At 39.4% G+C, this 19499-nt stretch overlaps 1 pseudogene; it reads right to left on the bottom strand.

Annotated features, from left to right (window-relative positions):
* The window catches only part of LOC135543718 (V-set and immunoglobulin domain-containing protein 10-like 2), a 136828-nt pseudogene that overhangs the window by 44080 nt on the left and 73249 nt on the right, over positions 1–19499 (bottom strand).

Raw genomic sequence — 19499 nt, 5'->3', positions numbered from 1 at the left:
TGGGTCTCAATAGGCTTTTCCTTGTTAAAATAAAGGTTAAATAAAATACAAATAAACAAATATAAGTGAATTTGTTCAAATAATTTTGGTCCCCTAAAAAGGTGTGGGACTATGTCCAATTAGTTCTGTAATTTGTAAACAGTTCAAACTATTAGCATGAAAATACCCTCATTATTAACGCTGACAGTCTGCACTTTAACTGCAAAGTTGTTGTAACATTTGAAATACAAAACAACAAAAAGTGTCCAAATACTTTTGAACCGCACTGTATAACGCCAGAAGCCTGATGTGACAGCTCCAATGCAGTTACATCTCCGACATCAGGTGTCGGTTATTGTGGTGGAACTGAATTGACCCTAGCCAAAAATGTGCAAGTGAAACGTGCATTTTGAAAACAAAACAAACAAACAATTATAACATATATTGATTAAGGATTGAGTGTGTGTGTGTTTGTATGTGTGTGTTAAGGCATACCTGTTGTTGTAGAACCAGACATATTGACTGGGCGGGTTGGATTGGGCCTGGCAGAGCAGAGAGACCGTCTGTCTCTCCTGAGCAGAGTATCCTCTGTCTGTTATACTGTAGGGAGTCACATCTATCTGGGGAATATCAGGACCGACTGGGGAGAGGACACACACACACTATATTAAACACACACACAACATAACGCACACACTACCTTACACACACTATGTTACATAGAAACACAATATGTAACACAAACACTACTTTATACACAAACACATTATACACAGACACTATGTTATGCACACACTACATGTTACACACACACACTACGTTGAACACACACATTACGTTAATGTTAGGTTCATTGTTCATTGAGTAGGCCATCATTGTAAATAAGAATTTGTTGTTTACTGACTTGCCTAGCTAAATAAAGGTAAAATAAATTATAATAATAAAAAATATATATTTGTTAGGGTATTTGGTATGTTGATATTTTATTAGGATCCTCATTAGATGTTGCAAAAGCAGCAGCTACTCTTCCTGGGGTACACACAAAACATGAAACATAATACAGAATGACATAATACAGAACATCAATAGACAAGAACAGCTCAAGGACAGAACTACATAAATGTTTTCAAAAGGCACACGTAGTCTACATACACACGAACTTTTTAGGTCAAATAGGAGAGAGGCGTTGTGTAGTGTTAATACTAACAGATGATAAAGAACTATAGCATTATAATGAAGACAGAACTACGCAAGTTTGTAATTAGAGAATTTAGTGGTCTTACATTGAGATTTGTGGTTGCAATTACGGTTCTCAAATGTGTAATTTAATATGACAAGCTTGTATCATGATTGTGCGAAAGATTTAACAGTCGCAAAGTGGAACTTGAAGTGAAATTCTCACGCTCCAAAGAGAAAACAAGACACTCACAGTCAAGGTAAAAATCCACGATTCCCACATGGATTGTCTACTCAGGGATAACAGGGTGATGAAGGAGTCGCTAATAGACATACAATGTCGTAGCATGCGTGAAAATTATTTTTGTTCTGTGGTTCCTGAGGACGCATCCAATAATCCAGAGTGCGCGATCAGAGAATTCATGCAATCCGCCTTCATACTTCCTATAGAGACTGTAACCAAGGTGGCTTTCCACCGAATAACAAGACATGGAGATCAAAGCGACAAGACCAAGGGTCCCCGACGATCATCGCAAAATTTGAACACTACCAACAAAAGGAGCTGATCAAAAGCAGAGGAAGGGAGCTTCATGGTCTCAATGACCAATTTCCAAGGGAGATAAACAAACGTCGTAAGAGACTATATCCGGTACAAAGACAACAAAGGACGGATGGTAGGCGTGCCTTTATCATTGTGGAGAAACTCTATAGATGGACAGCTATTCCGAGACAGCTCCATAACACCGTGGCCTTATTAAATTCTACAGGGATTTCAGGTTACAAAAAAGAAGGTATGGGAACTGTTTAAAATATCTGAACATTATGAAGTGGATATGAACACACGTACTCAATTACATGCTTGCTGACACATATACTAATACGTACACATACACACACCTAATCTCGCTCTCCTCTCTCACTCTTTCTTTTTCTCTTTTCTCTTCTCTTCTCTCCCTCTCTCTCTTGTCGAGAATTGTTTTATAATTTAATGTGTTTATTGTTTGTCTATCTTTTTGATGTATTTGTCTACAAGTTTATATATGTTTACAACAAGCAAGGGGAAGATATCAGAATAGGGGCATTGGGGAATAATAACATATTGTACGGGATACATTTGTACTGTAGTGAAGCTGTCTCTAGAGTAATGCAAGGTCTCTTTCATGATCATGTGAAACGTCAATTGCTATGAAAATGCTGGGATGTGTTCTTCAATTATGTTAAAGTTATTATGATGCAACTATGATGCTGATACGATATGGATTACAATTATCGTCATGAATATCAAGGCTATACGCACTACATGTCACACACAGACACTCAACCATGCAAATTGGCAGAGTTATTATTTATTTGGACATCACAGATTATCGTCTTACTCTTATACAGACATCGTACACACTCTCACTATATCACATCCAATATCATACACATCAACCTACTCAGATTTGCTACACACATAATATCTTGTCTCAATTTTCTAACATCTGTGGCATTGGTTCACAGGCAAGCAGGCAAGGGAATAAAACAAATATTGCTATAACCTGTTTCTTGAATTCTAAATATCAGACATTTGAAAGCTCTAGTTTTCACCTTCATAATACCTCTGATGACAGTGACTTTACAAGCACTAACTATGGTCAATTTAGACTGAGAATAGTATCTAGTTACGGTAAGGGGTGACGGTAAGGGTTACGGTAAGGGGTATAGCCAGTTATAATTGTAATGGTTAGCAGATTATAAAAAAAGAAGATCCGTCTTTATATGGCTAAAAGAAAAGGAATATAACATAAACTGTTTACAGGAAACCCACTTGCGTGGAAAAGGGAATGGGGTGGTGAAATAAATTTCTGTCATGGACAAAGGAACTCAAAGGGTGTGATGATATTAATTAACAAAAATGTTGATCTGAATGTGCAAATAGTGAGGAATGATTCGCAAGAAAGGTGGATCCTTTTGAATATGAAAGTGGAGGAAAAAGAGATTTAGCTCATTAATTTATATGGTCCAAACAAGGATGATACACACTTCTTTGAAAACATTTATACAAATTTATTGAACTTACAGGCAACAAATGATCTAATCATTATGGTAGGAGACTATAACACAGTGTTAAGTACCTCAATGGACCGTAAAATTAATAATCACTCTACAAACTATCATCACCGTGCCATTAAGGAAATCACAAATATTATGGACACATTAGAAATAGTGGATATTTGGAGACTAAAAAACCTCGACCTAGTGAGATATACATGGAGGAGACATAATCAAGCTACTCGTCTCTCTTGCATCAAAGGTTAAAAAGGTTTTAATAGGAGACCGAATGCGATCAGATCATCATCTAATTGGCATTCACATAACTCTTGTACATTTTCCATGTGGAGGGGGATATTGGAAATATAATCAAAGTTTACTGGAGGACAACTTATTTTTAACTGAAACAATATAAATGATAACTTAATTTTCCCAGTATAATATAGGTTTAGCAAATCCCCTTATTGTTTGCGATACCTTTAAATGTACCTTCAGGGGTCATTCACTTTATTATTAATCAATAAAAGAAAAGCCGTTTCTGGCTAAAGAGACAAGACTAACAAGGGAAATCCATTAACTAATAGTACAGGTAGATAGTAATAAACACGATACTACAGAGACACAAAATAAATTAGAAGAAAAACCCCCAAAATTGAGGAACGTATTCTCGAACAATCTAATGTCATCTATTACAAAAATAAAGCAAACTGGATGGAATATGGCGAAAAATGCACAAAATTCTCCCTGAATCTCCAATACAGGAACGCTAACAAAAAGAACTTGCAGAAACTCATTACTGAAGACGGAGTCTTCTATGATTCTCCGAATTATATTTTAAAAGAGGAAGCTAATTATTTTACACAGATGTTCTCTTTTCCATTTCATCCTTTTCCACTGAATGAAGATTATGGTAAGGAATTCTTTCCAAATAATATAAAAATTGATATTTTATTGGATACATTTATTGGATATTTCAAACTTTTTTAACAAATCAAAAACTGAAAAATTTGTCTTCCAACAAGACAATGATCCAAAACATAAAGCAAAATCTACAATGGAATGGTTAAAAAATAAACATATCCAGGTGTTAGAATGGCCAAGTCAAAGTCCAGACCTGAATCCAATCGAGAATCTGTGGAAAGAACTGAAAACTGCTGTTCACATATGCTCTCCATCCAACCTCACTGAGCACGAGCTGTTTTGCAAGGGGGAATGGGAAAAAATGTCAGTCTCTCGATGTGCAAAACTGATAGAGACATACCCCAAGCGACTTACCACTGTAATCGCAGCAAAAGGTGGCGCTACAAAGTATTAACTTAAGGGGCTGAATAATTTTGCACACCCAATTTTTCAGTTTTTGATTTGTTAAAAAAGTTTGAAATATCCAATAAATGTCGTTCCACTTCATGATTGTGTTCCACTTGTTGTTGATTCTTTACAAAAAAATACAGTTTTATATCTTCATGTTTGAAGCCTGAAATGTGGCAAAAGGTTGCAAAGTTCAAGGGGGCCGAATACTTTCGCAAGGCACTGTACCTGTCTATTTATGGAAAAATTGCCCTGATTAAATCCTTTGTCATATCTCAGTTTACGCAGTTACTTATGGCGCTGCCTACTCCTGATGATTCTTTTTACAAATCATATGAGCAAAAAATATTTTGCTTTATCTGGGACGCTAAACCAAACAAAATAAAACGTGCCTATATATACAATGAATATGAATTGGGTGAGTTGAGATTTTTAAATATAAAAGCACTAAACCTCTCTAAAAGCTTCACTCATTCAAGAGTTTTACTTGAACCCGAAATAATTCTCAAGTAGATTTTTCCTTTGTGCAGATTGCCATGTCTCATTTTCGATTAATTGAAAATAATACTTTTTCCAAAGCATCTCTTTTTCAAACAAGCATTGCATGACTACAATTTCAATTTCATCCCCCTGAAAAGATTGAACAAATATTATGGCTGAACTCAAATATGCTGGTTGATAAAATACCTGTATTTATGGGAAAGATGTTTGAAAAGGGTATTTTGTTCTTAAATGATATTGTAAATTGGAATAGTAGAGTTATGTCGTTCATGGAGTTATTAGAACTGTACGGAAAGGTCTGCTCAATCCAAGAGTACAACCAATTGATTACAGCATTGCCCCCAAACAATGGAGGAGGCGGGTGGCAGCGGGAGGAGGTAGGGAACTGGTCTGTCTGCCCAATATAAAGGATCAAAACTGGCAGAGGAATAAAAATAGCATAAATAGGAAAGTAAACCAGTTCCATTTGAGGACCAGGATGTTGACAACTGTGCCATACAGATTGCAAAAAAATCAATTTTTGATGTACTGATTCCATGGTACAGGGTAGAGTGTATGAGTTGATGTATTAAACAAGGCAAGATTCAAGACTGTGCTTTTCAGATAAAATTATTATATAGAATTCTTGCCACCAACAAAATGTTGAATATTTGGGGCATAAAATCATCGAAGCTCTGCAGATTTTGTTGTGAGGATGCAGAATCAATTTATTTTGCTATTGCCCTCAGGTAGCCTGTTTCTGGTCTCAGGTTTAGGAATGGCTGAAAATGCATAGCATTCATCTAAAATTGACCCTAGAAATAGTACTGTTAGGAGATCTGGAGAGACCGGGTCAGTCAATTACTAATATACTAATACTCTTAGTAAAAGTATTTATCTTCAACTCGCAATCTGTGGATTCGATTCAATTAGATTGATTGGAATTGTACATTAAACATCACAGTATAGTGAAAGATATGTGTTGCATAGAAACCCGAAGTGGGTGGCCAGCAGAGATAGATGGGATGGGCTGAGGAAAGCTGAGGGTTGGTATGTGGAATTGGAGACAAGTGGGAGTGAAGTTGCTGTGTGAGAGATAGAATGATGGTCAAATATAAAAGTAAAAATATAAAAATAAAATAAAAAAGTCAAAATAAATCATAATAAAAAGTACATTTGAATGACACTAAGTGGCAGTGTTTTTACAACTAATGCAGGGTTTGCCTGAGGCTGTTACCATGCAGGTGTTTGTACACATGCATATACACACAATCTCATTCAAATAAATACATACAAGAACACACACATACATGTAATAGTGCCCGACATGCACACAAACATATACAGTTGGCTTTGCTGTTATGATTTTAGTTGTCATTGATGTCCGTTGTTTTACATTTTTTATTATAATTATTATTCTTTTTTGCATTGTTGTTTTCTGTTTTCTTCTGTCTTTTTCCTTTTTTCTCTTTAGTTCATTGTCTTGGTTGTTAGTGCATTGGGGGGGGGGGTTCTTGGGGGTGGGGAATGGAATTAATTGTATTTTTTATTAAATTCTTTTCCTCCTGGGGTGGGATGTGGGAGGGGTCTCGAATGGTTGAGGGACAGCTATTGGGGAACTGTGGGGGGAGTCTTGGAGGGTTTGGGTTCATGTTTTTAGGCCTGGATGTAGCTCGGTCAACATGCCCTTGAGCAGGGCATTGACCCTGGATGCTTCTGTGTGTTGCTCTGAATGGGAATCTGTTGGAAGACTGGTATGATGTAGTTATTGAGCGGCTTCACTTGCAAGTATATTGTATGTTTCAAATTATTACAAGTCAGTTCATGAGTATGACTATTCTGCAGTGAATCAAAAATACACTTGCAGATTTTGAATCTGTGGGCGCACGGAGCTCTGTCACTGTTGTCACTTTACCAAGAGATTCGGAAACTTGTCTTAAGTTTTGTGAGTTTGTAGAAAGAGATTTGCAAGTTAAAAAAAATAATTTGTACAGCTAAGGGCGCAGGACATATTACTTCTGACTAATCAGTTCCCTCTGCCTAAACCACAGCTGCCTAACCATTGGCTGGATTATTCCGTCAATCAAATCTCAGGACGTAGAGTGTATGAGCAAGAGTGTATGAGGTAAATGAAAAGAAAAAAGATCTACTTGAAGGTAATCGTCTCATTTATCTATGTACATCGATTTTTTTTGGTGAAAAAGCATGACATTAGTTTTCTTATCATTTGAAAAATAATAGTTAATTTCAGATGAACTCCAGACCAGCCATTGCACTGACAACTCATGAGAGTTTCATCATAACACTTGGTTTTTGCGACTGCACTTGAAAAACTTCCAAAGTTCTTGAAATGTTTTGTATTGACTGGCCTTAATGTCTTAAAGTAATGATGGACTGTCACGTCTCTTTGCTAATTTGAGCTGTTCTTGACAAAATATGGACTTGATCTTTTACCAAATAGGTCTATCTTCTGCATACCCCGCATACCTTGTCACAATACAACTGATTTGCTCAAACACATTAAGAAGGAAAGAAATTCCCCAAATTAACTTTTAAGAAGGCACACCTGTAAATTGAAATGCACTCCAGGTGACTACCTCATGAAGCTGGTTGAGAGAATGCCAATAGTGTGCAAAGCTGTCATCAAGGCAAAGGGTGGCTATTTGAAGAATCGCAAATATAAAATATATTTTGATTTGTTTAACACTTTTTGGTTACTACATGATTCCATGTGTTATTTCATCGTTTTGATGTCTTCACTATTATTCTACAATGTAGAAAATAGTAAAAATAAAGAAAAACCCTTGAATGAGTAGGTGTTCTAAAACTTTTGACCGGTAGTGTACATGAACATAAACATCCCCTTTTCAGGACCCTGTCTTTGAAAGATAAGTAATACAAATCTAAATAACTTCACAGATCTTTTATAGTAAAGGGTTAAAACACTGTTTCCCATGCTTGTTCAATGAACCATAAACAATTAGTGAACATGCACCTGTGGAACTTTTGTTAAGACACTAACAATTAAAGTCACAGTTATGAAAACTTAGGACACTAAAGAGGCCTTTCTACTGACTCTGAAAAACACCAAAAGAAAAATGCCCAGGGTCCCTGCTCATCTGTGTGAACGTGCCTTAGGCATGCTACAAGGAGGAATGAGGACTGCAGATGTGGCCAGGGCAATACATTGCAATGTCCGTACTATGAGATGCCTAAGACAGAGCTACAGGGAGGCAGGACGGACAGCTGATCGTCCTCGCAGTGGCAGGCCATGTATAACAACACATGCACAGGATCGGTACATCTGAACATCACACCTGGGGACAGGAAAAGGATGGAAACAACAACTGCCCGAGTTACACCAAGAACGCACAATCCCTACATCAGTGCTCAGACTGTCCGCAATAGACTGAGAGAGGCTGGCCTGAGGGCTTGTAGGCCTGTTGTAAGGCAGGTCAACAACGTCGCCTATGGGCACAAACCCACCATTGCTGGACCGGACAGGACTGACAAAAAGTTCTCTTCACTGACAAGTCACAGTTTTGTCTCATCAGGGGTGATGGTCAGATTCACGTTTATCGTCGAAGGAATGAGCATTACCCTGAGGCCTGAACTCTGGAGCGGGATCAATTTGGAGGTGGAGGGTCCGTCATGGTCTGGGGGGGTGTGTCACAGCATCATCGGACTCAGTTTGTTGTCATTGCAGGTAATCTCAACTGAAGACATCCTCCTCCCTCATGTGGTACCCTTCCTGCAGGCTCATCCTGACATGACTCTCCAGCATGACAATGTCACCAGCCATACTGCTCGTTATGTGCGTGATTTCCTGCAAGACAGTAATGTCAGTGTTCTGCCATGGCCAGTGAAGAGCCTGGATCCCAATCCCAATCCCATTGAGCACGTCTGGGACCTGTTGGATCGGAGGGTGAGGGCTAGGGCCATTCCTCCCAGAAATGTTTAGGAACTTGCAGGTGCCTTGGTGGAAGAGTGGGGTAACATCTCACATCAAGATCTGGAAAATCTGGTGCCAGTTGTTGAGGAGGAGATGCACTGCAGTACTTAATGCAGCTGGTGGCCACACCAGATACTGACTGTTACTTTTGATTTTGACCCCCCCCCCTTTGTTCAGGGACACATTTTTCCATTTCTGTTAGTCACATGTCTGTGGAACTTGTTCAGTTTTTGTCTCAGTTGTTGAATCTTGTTATGTTCATACAAATATTTACACATGTTAAGTTTGCTGAAAATAAACGCAGTTGAGAGTGAGAGGACGTTTCTTTTTTAGCTGAGTTTATTATCCACAATTTCCTCGACTAACCGGTGCCCCCGCACATTTACTCTGTACCGGTACCCCCTGTATATAGTCTTACCATTGCTATTTTACTGTTGCTGTTTAATTATTTGTTACTTTTATTTTTTACATAACACTTATGTTTTCTTATAACTGCATTGTTGGTTAAGGGCTTGTAAGTAAGCATTTCACTTTAAGTTATTTGGTACATGTGACAAATACAATTTGATTTGATTTGAAATACATCAAACGCATGGTTTCAAAATGTTTGCCATTCCATTTACTCCGTTCCAGCCATAATTATGAGCCATACTCCCCTCAGCAGCCTCCACTGGGGTAGAGTTAGGGTGTAGTGTTCAGTGTGTATAATAACAAATGATGTCCAGCCAGATGGGTTAGAAGTTAGGGTTCATCATTAGAGGTAGTGTATAGGGTTTAGGGTGAAGTGTTCGGTGTGTAGTGTGTATACTAACAGATGATGTCCAGCCAGATGGGTTAGAAGTTAGGGTTCATCATTAGAGGTAGTGTGTAGGGTTTAGGGTGAAGTGTTCGGTGTGTAGTGTGTATACTAACAGATGATGTCTAGCCAGATGCGGTCGGACCGTTCCTGGTTGACCTGGTTCCGGGCCCCACAACGATACCAGCCTGTGTGGTTACGGTGGACTTCTGTCATGTTGAACACACTGCTGTTGCCCTGGGAGATGGTGTTGACCAATCCACTGTATGGCTCATGCTCCCACAGGAAGTAAAGTGGCCCAGTACCGTTCTCCAGGCCGCAGCGCAGCGACACCGAAGATCCCTCCGCAGGGGATGCGTCACTCAGCAGAATATAGGGCTTACTGACCGGGACTACACACATGCACATACACAAACACACACACACACACACACACACAATAGTAGTAAGATTAAGATAACTTTACAGGTCAATTGCAGGTCCAACGCAACCCTTCTGACACACATACAGACATATACAGCTCTTGGAGAGTTGCGGGGGAGCTGTTGTTGTGGGGGATTAAGTGTCTGCTCAAGGGTACAATGGCAGGCAATGGCATCTAGTAGTAGTAGTAGTAGTAGTAGTAGTAATAATAATATAGCTTATCCGATATCAGGGCTTTAAAAAAACATAACATTTATGAAGACCAGAATATGTATTTTTTTATTGACATAAGATATAGCCTATTTTGTGCATATTCACCTTGATGCCTGGCAACAAGGCGGCATCCAATTTGTTGCGATTCTCTTCCTTCTTTCGGCCTATTCACATGTAAGCAAAACATTCGTTAATATGAATTACGTTTGTGAAAAGTATGAAATAATGTGCACATAACTTGAAAGATATGTTATTTCTTTGTTGAGAATAATTATTGAAAAAATGTAAATGTTTGTTTTCCCTTAGTATAAGTACTCTGCAGGTGACACTAGTCAATGGTTAGCTTTCTCATGTTTTGAATAGGCCGGAAGGAGGAAAACAATCAAGTTCGATCAGGAACCGGGTTCAGTGGGTTGGGCATCATAAGTTGAATATGAACTCTAGCTTCTTTTGAAGCACGTTATGCCCTAGAAACTTCTAGAAATAAACACACAAACACAGGTAGAGAGAGAGAGAATCAATCTCTGTCTTCATATACAGACACCATACAATGTTGTAGTTAATAACCAGTTGAAACTCCCCATCCCGCATCCGGGATCGTGACTAAAGCCTCAGGCTCATTAGCATAACGCAACGTTAACGATTTCTGAAAATCGCAAATAAAATGAAAATAATGCCTGCCTCATCTCAGATCTTTCAAAATTGTGTAGTCTGGAGCTCTCAAGCTATTATGCTCGTTCTTTTAACCTTTTCTTAACAACACTGTCATCTCAGATTTTCAAAATATGCTTTTGAACCATAGCAATTGACTAATTTGTGTAAGAGTATGCTAAGCTAGCTTAGCATTTTGAGTAGCATTTAGCACGCAACAACATTTTCTCACAAAATAAATAAAATCATTTACCTTGAACCATATCTCCAGCCTATGCCTCCCTCCAGTCCTTTTTGGCACTGACGGAACATGGATAAAAACTAAATAAAATCATTTACCTTTGAAGAGCTTCGGATGTTTTCAATGAGGAGACTCTCAGTTACATACCAAATGCGGAGTTTTTCCTGAAAGCGTCTGTGTGTAGGAGAAATCGCTCCGTTTTGTCATCAGGAGAACTTCATCACCTATCGCTTTTCCGAATTTGTAAATCGCTCCATAATATCGTTCGAAGTTGGCACCGGCAAACGTTGTTTGGAAAATCCAGTCACCTACAACGGTCAAACTTTTTGCCAATTTCTTAACTATATCCTTTTCATTGATATGGCGTCACCTTGTTTGGAATCAATCCTGCATTTTTCTGAATTCTTCATTGATAAATATCTTCAGGAAGCCTGATTTCCTCTTGACCATTCTGTGGCATTCATCTTGACAGTCTTCAATGATCACGGAAAATACTTACAAATTCTCGCAGGCTGCAGACACCGGGCGGACACCTGGTAAATGTGGTCTCTTATGGTCAATCTTCCAATGATATGCCTACAAATACGTCACAATGCTGCAGACACCTTGGGGAAACGACAGAAAGGGCAGACTTACTCCTCTCGCATTCACAGCCATATAAGGAGACAATGGAAAACAGAGCCTCAAAAATCCTGCTCATTTCCCTGGATGCCGTCTCATCTTGGTTTTGCCTGAAGCTCACGTTCTAGGCACGCCTGAACAAAAAAATATCTTTGCAGTTCTGGACACGTCAGAGTGTTTTCTTTCGAAAGCTATCAATTATATGCATAGTCGAGCATCTTTTTGTGACAAAATATCTTGTTTAAAACGGGAACGTTTTTCATCCAAAAATGAAATTGTGCCCCTAGAGTTTCAACAGGTTAAACCTGTTATGGGGTGGCAGGTGGGGTGGTAGTGGTTAGAGCGTTGAACGAATAACCGAAAGAATGCAGGTCGAATCTCGAGCTGACAAGGTAAAACATCTGTTGTTCTGCCCTGAACAAGGCAGCCCTGTAACGGCGTTCTTCGTTTGTTGCAAGAGAGTCGGACCGAAATGCAGCGTGTTGGTTACTCATGTTGTTTAATGAAACAAATGACGAATACATGAAAATACTGAGACAAAATACAAAACAACAAAACGGAACGTGAAACCTAAGTACAGCTTATCTGGTGAAACTACACAGAGACAGGAACACTCACCCACGAAATACAAAGTGAAACCCAGGCTACCTAAATACGGTTCCCAATCAGAGACAACGAGAATCACCTGACTCTGATTGAGAACCGCCTCAAGCAGCCAAACCTATGCAACACCCCTACTCAGCCGCAATCCCAATAACTAAAAAACCCCACTACGAAATACAACAACATAAACCCATGTCACACCCTGGCCTGACCCACTAATTAACGAAAACACAAAATACTAAGACCAAGGCGTGACAAGCCCACTGTTCCTAGGCCGTAATTGAAAATAAGAATTTGTTCTTAACTGATTTGTCTAGTTAAATAAAATTAAAATTGCAATTACATGTCTATTAGACTTAGTTAAACACAATACATGTCTTTTAGACTGTTGGTTAAACCCAGTACATGTCTATTAGACTGTTAGTTAAATCCAGTACATATATTCTAGACTATTAGTTAAACCTGGTACATGTCAATTAGATTGTTAGTTAAACCCAGTACATGTCAGTTAGACTGTTAGTTAAACCTGATACATGTCAATCTCACAGTGCTCTTTACCAAGGCTGCAGGTCCTGGTGTGTGTGTCCAGGGGGTGTTTGGCATAACAGGTGTAGGCCTGTCCATTCTGGGTGGAGTTCGAACGAATTACCAGGATCTTGGAAGTCTCCACTTCTTGGCCCCTCCACTCTTCTTTAGGCACCTCCCACCACACCACAGCCTTGGGAGACCCACCTACAAGAGTATTATTATAATTATATGTATTGTTGTTGTGGTGGTTGTTGTGGCTGTAACTGTTGTTGTGGTCACCTTCCCAGGAGCAGGACAGCAGCAGGTATTGGTTCATCCCGGTGGCATAAGCAGAACACACTGGCTCACCATAAGGAGACCCTGAGAGAGAGAGAGAGAGAGAGAGAGAGAGAAAGAGAGAGAGAGAGAGAGAGAGAGCGAGAGAGAGATTAGTGGTAATTGAACTAAATTAAAATCTAAATAGTGTTTTCATTTGCTTTTTATCCATGAAGTGGTTTAGTTTTCTACAGAAACTACACACTGCTTTTTTGCATGAATAAAATAAAACATGGGTGAAGAAGGCAAGAATTTCTTTTTTTGGCATTAGATCTGCCTAATTCTCCTTTGAAAGATCATTTTTGTTTTTAACACTAGAAAAGCCTAAACAGACCCCGATTCGGGCCGATGACACGTCTTTATAATGTCAACATTCTAAGAGTTTAATAAATACATTTCATAAATACTATCAGAAGTATAACGATTTGGATGTGTTTATGAAGATCTTAGGTAACATTAGAATATCAAATAATGATTTTTTTCAGAGAATATCATTATAATATAATATAATAATAATATATCCCATTTAGCAGACGCTTTTGTCCAAAGCGACTTACAAGTCGGCTGGGGCCACTACTTTTACATATGGGTGGCCCCAGCGGGAATCGAACCCACGACGCTTGGCGTTGCAAGTATATACATGTATATATATATTTTTCTTTTTTTTCTTTCTTTTTTTTCTCAATTTTTTTTGTGGGGGGGTGTGTTAGAATACCGTTTTGGTATTTTGTATATAGTTATTTGTTGCAAAATGTATACCTTCACCAATTTGGCCACTTGGGTACATTTGGGCTACTTGTGTGGGACACCTGGGTGACTTCATGATAAATGTCATGTAGCACACTCATTTTGGAAGTTATCATTCTGAAACTTTGCACAAGTACCGTTGCCCTCTTATAGTTTTCACTGAAATGAAATTGTCCCCATCATCCTATCTGAATGTTTGTTTTATCTTGTTCATTTTAAAGATGATACAAAAATAAAAATAAAAAACATATGCTTTTTTTCATTGTTTTATCTAAACCAGATCTATTGTGTTATATTCTTAAGAGTTAAGAGGATAAATCCTCTTACAGCTCCGCCCTACTTTGTGCAATTTCCGCCTGAAGACATACCCAAATCTAACAGCCTGTAGCTCAGGCACAGAACCAAGGATATGCATATTCTTGGTACCATTTGAAAGAAAACACTCTGAAGGTTGTGTACATGTGAATTGAATGTAGGAGAATATAACACAATAGATCTGGTTTAGATATGTCTAGCGTTGGCTGTAATGCATATTTTGAAAATCTGAGATGACAGTGTTGTTAAGAAAAGGCTAAGCTTGTGTTTGAATATATTTCATTCATTTAATTTGCGATTTTCATGAATAGGAAAAGTTTTTAGGGGTATTTATGTCCGCTGCGTTATGCTAATGAATTTGAAGCTAGGATTACAATCCCGGATCCGGGATTGCTCGTCGCAAAAGGTTATTAACCTGGGGTGAGCGAGAAAAAGGCAATTCTTGAACATGGGCTGAGACATTCTCACTAATTTGTAAATAGAGCCAGGTATTTAGAATGATTTATTTCTGGAGAAACCTAACATGATTGTTTAGCAGACAACACTTACTTATATTCAGTCAACACATATCTTAAGAATATCATGAAATATTTAAACATTTTAATTTCTCCATTGCTTGTCTCAGAGAATCACGAAATGATGCTGAAATAGACGGCCACAGCGGGAAGTGCCTGTGCCTGGTTAACAGTTGGTCAAGTTCTGTTGTCAGGGTGAACCTGTTGTTCTGGGGGGAACCGAAAACCTGACAACCCGCCCCGTACCATATGTTGACTCTGCCTGTCGCAGGTGGAGTTCCAGAACTCACAGGTGTGCCTGGCATGGATTGTGACTCCATCTCGTTCCCTTTCAATGCGTGAGTGAGTCAATGACTATTGTCACGAACCGGCTCAAAGCCCGTAACAAAGGGAGACAACGTGGAGATAAGGAGTAACAAAATATATATTTATTAACCAAAGCAACTAAGGAAAATATACAATGGTGTGTGTAATCAGTAATCAGTAGTGTAAGTGAGTGTTTTGCATGCATGAATGTGATAATGCAGGGTGTTGAAAGGTGCCAATGCAAACAAACAAAAGGCCACCAAGAACCACAACACAATCTACAAAGGTGTCTGCATGGAGAGAGACTCCTCCATGAATGTGGAAGAGGTCTATTTATCCTGGGACACACCTGGCCCAGGTGTTTCCCATGTAGCTGACGGCCCTCCCCAACTCCGCCCACCGGCATCCTAATAAGGAAACAAGAACAAAGACAGAATACGGCAGACAGAGTGGGAGGGTCGTCACACTATTCAAGCCATTGTCTCACTGAAGAATGAACATGATGAGCGATCGGCAAAGGCAATCTGTAATCTGCGGGCATCACGGCTCGGTAAGAAATATTTTATATATATATACATATTTATTTTTTTATTCTCAGAACATTAACCATGTGTGTTCACTTTTTTTGTACTGTTCTGTAGTTTTGACAAAATTATTCGTCTGACAAACAAAAACTTTGCGTCCTACAGGCCCAGACATGGATCAAAGCTGGTGAGACATTCAATAATGTCACCTTCACAAACGAATCAACCGTGGCCCTTGAGCAATTTGCCCAAAATTGCTACAGAAAGATTAACAAAAGCATAAAGATGTTGATGATAAAATGCTGTTTAGAAATGTAACACTTTAGAGTACTTCGAATACATTGCAAGTTGAGGGATTTTCACAACAGTAGCCGGGCTACTTTTATAAAAAGTCTGATGTCCTGCTAATAGGAATCATTTGCATGATGGGCTAAATTCTTTATTGTAACCACAATGTCACACAACATTTGTATCTACCTTTCCAATTACTTTTAGGGTTTGGGAATTACAAATGTGTGCTTTCACACATTTAAAAAAATATAAACTACGTTTTTATATTTAGTTAAGAAAACTTTAGTGGTAAGGGTGCTCTCGAGCGGCTAGATGTGTTTTACCATTTGGCCATCAGTTTTACTACCAATGCTCCTTAAAGAACACATCACTGCACTCTACACTCCTCGGTAAATGGGTCATCTCTGTATACCTGTCGCAAGACCCACTGGTTGATGCTCATTTATAAATCCCTCTTAGGCCTCACTCCCCCCTATCTGAGATATTTACTGCAGTCCTCATTCTTCACATACAACACCAGTTCGGCCAGTCACATTCTGTTAAAGGTCCCCAAAATACACACATCCCTGGGTCGCTTGTCTTTTCAGTTCGCTGCAGCTAGCGAATGGAACGAGCTGCAACGAACACTCAAACTGAACAGTTTATCTCAATCTTTTCATTCAAAGGCTCTATCATGGTCACTCTTACTGACAGTTGTGGCTGCCCTGCGTGATATATATTATGTTGTCATGTGTTGCTGTCATGAATCTCGCCGAGGATGGTGCCTCTTCCTGTTCGGGCGGGGCTCGGCGGTCGTCGTCTCCGGCCTATTAGCTGCCATCGATTCCCTTTCCGTTTGTTTTTGGTTACTGGTTAATTGGGTACACCTGTTTTGTATTAGGGTTTGTTTGTAGGGTATTTAAGGGCACTAGGCCCGCTGGGTATTTGTGCGGGCTTGTTTCTTGTTACTCCGTGTTGGAAGGTGTTATTTTGTTCGTGTCATTATTCACCGGACTATTTCTGTCCTGTTGTTTGGACTGGCAACTTATATACGCCCTGTGTGTTGGCGTGACCGTTTTTGTTGCGCTGGTGAATAAATTTGACAAACGACTGAACCCTGCTCTCTGCGCCTGATTCCACCCACCACTCCTAGTTATCGTAACAGTTGCTGCCTTGCTATGTTGTTGTCTTAGGTATCTCTTTATGTAGTGTGTTGTCTCTCTTGTCGCGATGTGTTTTTTGTCCTATATTTTTTATGTATTTTTTAAATCCCAGACGTCGTCCCGCAGGAGGCCTTTTGGTAGGCCATCATTGTAAATAAGAATTTGTTCTTAACTAACTTGCCTAGTTAAATAAAGGTTAAATAAATAAAATAGCTTAACTTCTTCCAGTGTTAAGTAATTGGTAGTTTGGTAAACTATATTTTCAGTGTAGCTTCCACAACACTGGTGTGTGTACGTGTATGTGGCATATAGGACCATGCTGTGTGTGAGACTTACAAGCCCGTGCAGTGCATTGTGTGGAGGTGTTGAGAGCAGGGTGTATCCCCAGGCAGGTGAACAGAGAGTTGTTGGAGGTCTGGGATCCAGACTGCAGTACGGAGACATTGTTGGCTGGCCATGCCCCTTCACCCCCAAGCCACACCACTCCCTGGTACAATATTAACCAGAACAACAATAATTAAATTTGTTAGGACCCTTTCTGCGTGTGTGCATGCGTGTGCATGTGTCTGCGTGTGTACCTGGGCCAGAAGGTTTGTGGTCCAGCGTAGTGAAGGGGGGGGCAGGCCCCCTGGCCATGAACAGGTCAGGTTGAGGGAGGAGTAGTTCATTGCTGGCAGAACAGAGCAGGAGGGGGAACCATTTGGAGGGTCTGGGGGACAGGGGGACAACATACAACACAACACTGTGTTGAATGTGTTGTTATTGTGTGTGTGTGTGTGTGTGTGTGTGTGTGTGTGTGTGTGTGTGTGTGTGTGTGTGTGTGTGTGTGTGTGTGTGTGTGTGTGTGTGTGTGTGTGTGTGTGCGTGCGTGCGTGCGTGCGTGTGTGTGTGTGTCGTGTCGGTATATGTGTTTTCCGGTGTGTATGTTTGTGTGTGTGAGGTCAGGTGTTAGAAGTCAGGGGTTATGGTTTAGAAGTCAGAGGTTACTCACAGTAAACAGTGAGGTTGATGGTCTTGAGAGAGCGGGTGTTGAGGTGTGTGTTCTGAGCCTGACAGGCATAGGTACCCGTGCGCATCCGCAGAATCCTAGTGATGGTGAACTGGGGTCCCGTGTACACCTGGCTGGATTAGAACCAATATAAAAAACACCAGGCCGGATTAGAGCCAATATAAAAACACCTGACTGGGAATAGAACCATTATATAAACCTGGCTGGGATTAGAATCAAAGTTTAAAACATCTGGCTGGTATTAGAACCAATATTTAAAACACCTGTCTGGGATTAGAACCAATATATAAAACACCTGGCTGGATTAGAACCAATATATAAAACACCTGGCTGGGATTAGAAGCATTATATAAAACACTTGACCTGGGATTAGAACCAATATATTATTCTTTATTATTATACCTTTATTTCAACAAGGAACACAGACTGAGACCAAGGTCGCTTTTACAGCTGGGCCCTGCGTGTACATGTTTACACATACAGTTTAGGTACAACGATTAAAAAGCTAAACAAGACAAACAAAATGATCACAGATAATTAAAAAATACAGCAACAGATTACATTTACACAGGTTATTCTACTAACAGCACAAAAACTTGCATTACCCGAAACAGTTACAAGCAATACAAAAATAAAAATGCTCCAATAAATATTTAAAATGGTCAAGGGGGACAAGAGTCTCAAGTTTAAGTTTAGTCTGCAGGCTACTCCATAGGCAAGGAGCGTAACAGGAAAAAGCATGTAAATAATATTGTCATAATCTATAACAGACGTAGCTTGCACAATAAACGTAGCTTGCATAATTTGTCTTCTATTTGTAGAGGACAAACACATCCTGTCTCTATAGAGGAAGCATAGCATGATTTTTAGCCATTTACAAAGTTCGTCAATATGAATTTTTAAGACAGTTTATCATCCATCCAGGGTAGCCTAGTGGTTAGAGCGTTGGTCTAGTAACTGGAAGGTTGTGAGTTCAAACCCCTGAGCTGAAAAGGTACAAATCTGTCGTTCTGCCCCTGAACAAGCAGTTAACCCACTGTTCCCAGGCCGTCATTGAAAATAAGAATGTGTTCTTAACTGACCTGCCTGGTTAAATAAAGAAAAAATAAAATAAAAACATATTCCTAAGTATGTATATGCAGAGACCTGATTAATTTGAGAGCCATCTAAGCTCGTAAGTGTATTTTCAACCAAGTTTTTGAACCTATTGCAAATCATAAAATGTGTTTTCTTTACATTTAAAAGAAGTTCAGCTGTATAAAAGACCCTTGTAATATCTTAAAATCTGTCTCCAATAGTGATAATGCTTGGTCAGCCATTGAAGCGATAG

The sequence above is a fragment of the Oncorhynchus masou genome, chromosome 8 (assembly GCF_036934945.1).
Source record: "Oncorhynchus masou masou isolate Uvic2021 chromosome 8, UVic_Omas_1.1, whole genome shotgun sequence".
Classification (NCBI taxonomy): domain Eukaryota; kingdom Metazoa; phylum Chordata; class Actinopteri; order Salmoniformes; family Salmonidae; genus Oncorhynchus; species Oncorhynchus masou.
Note: the sequence above shows the minus strand (reverse complement) of the source record. Positions and strands in the feature narration are given on the sequence as shown.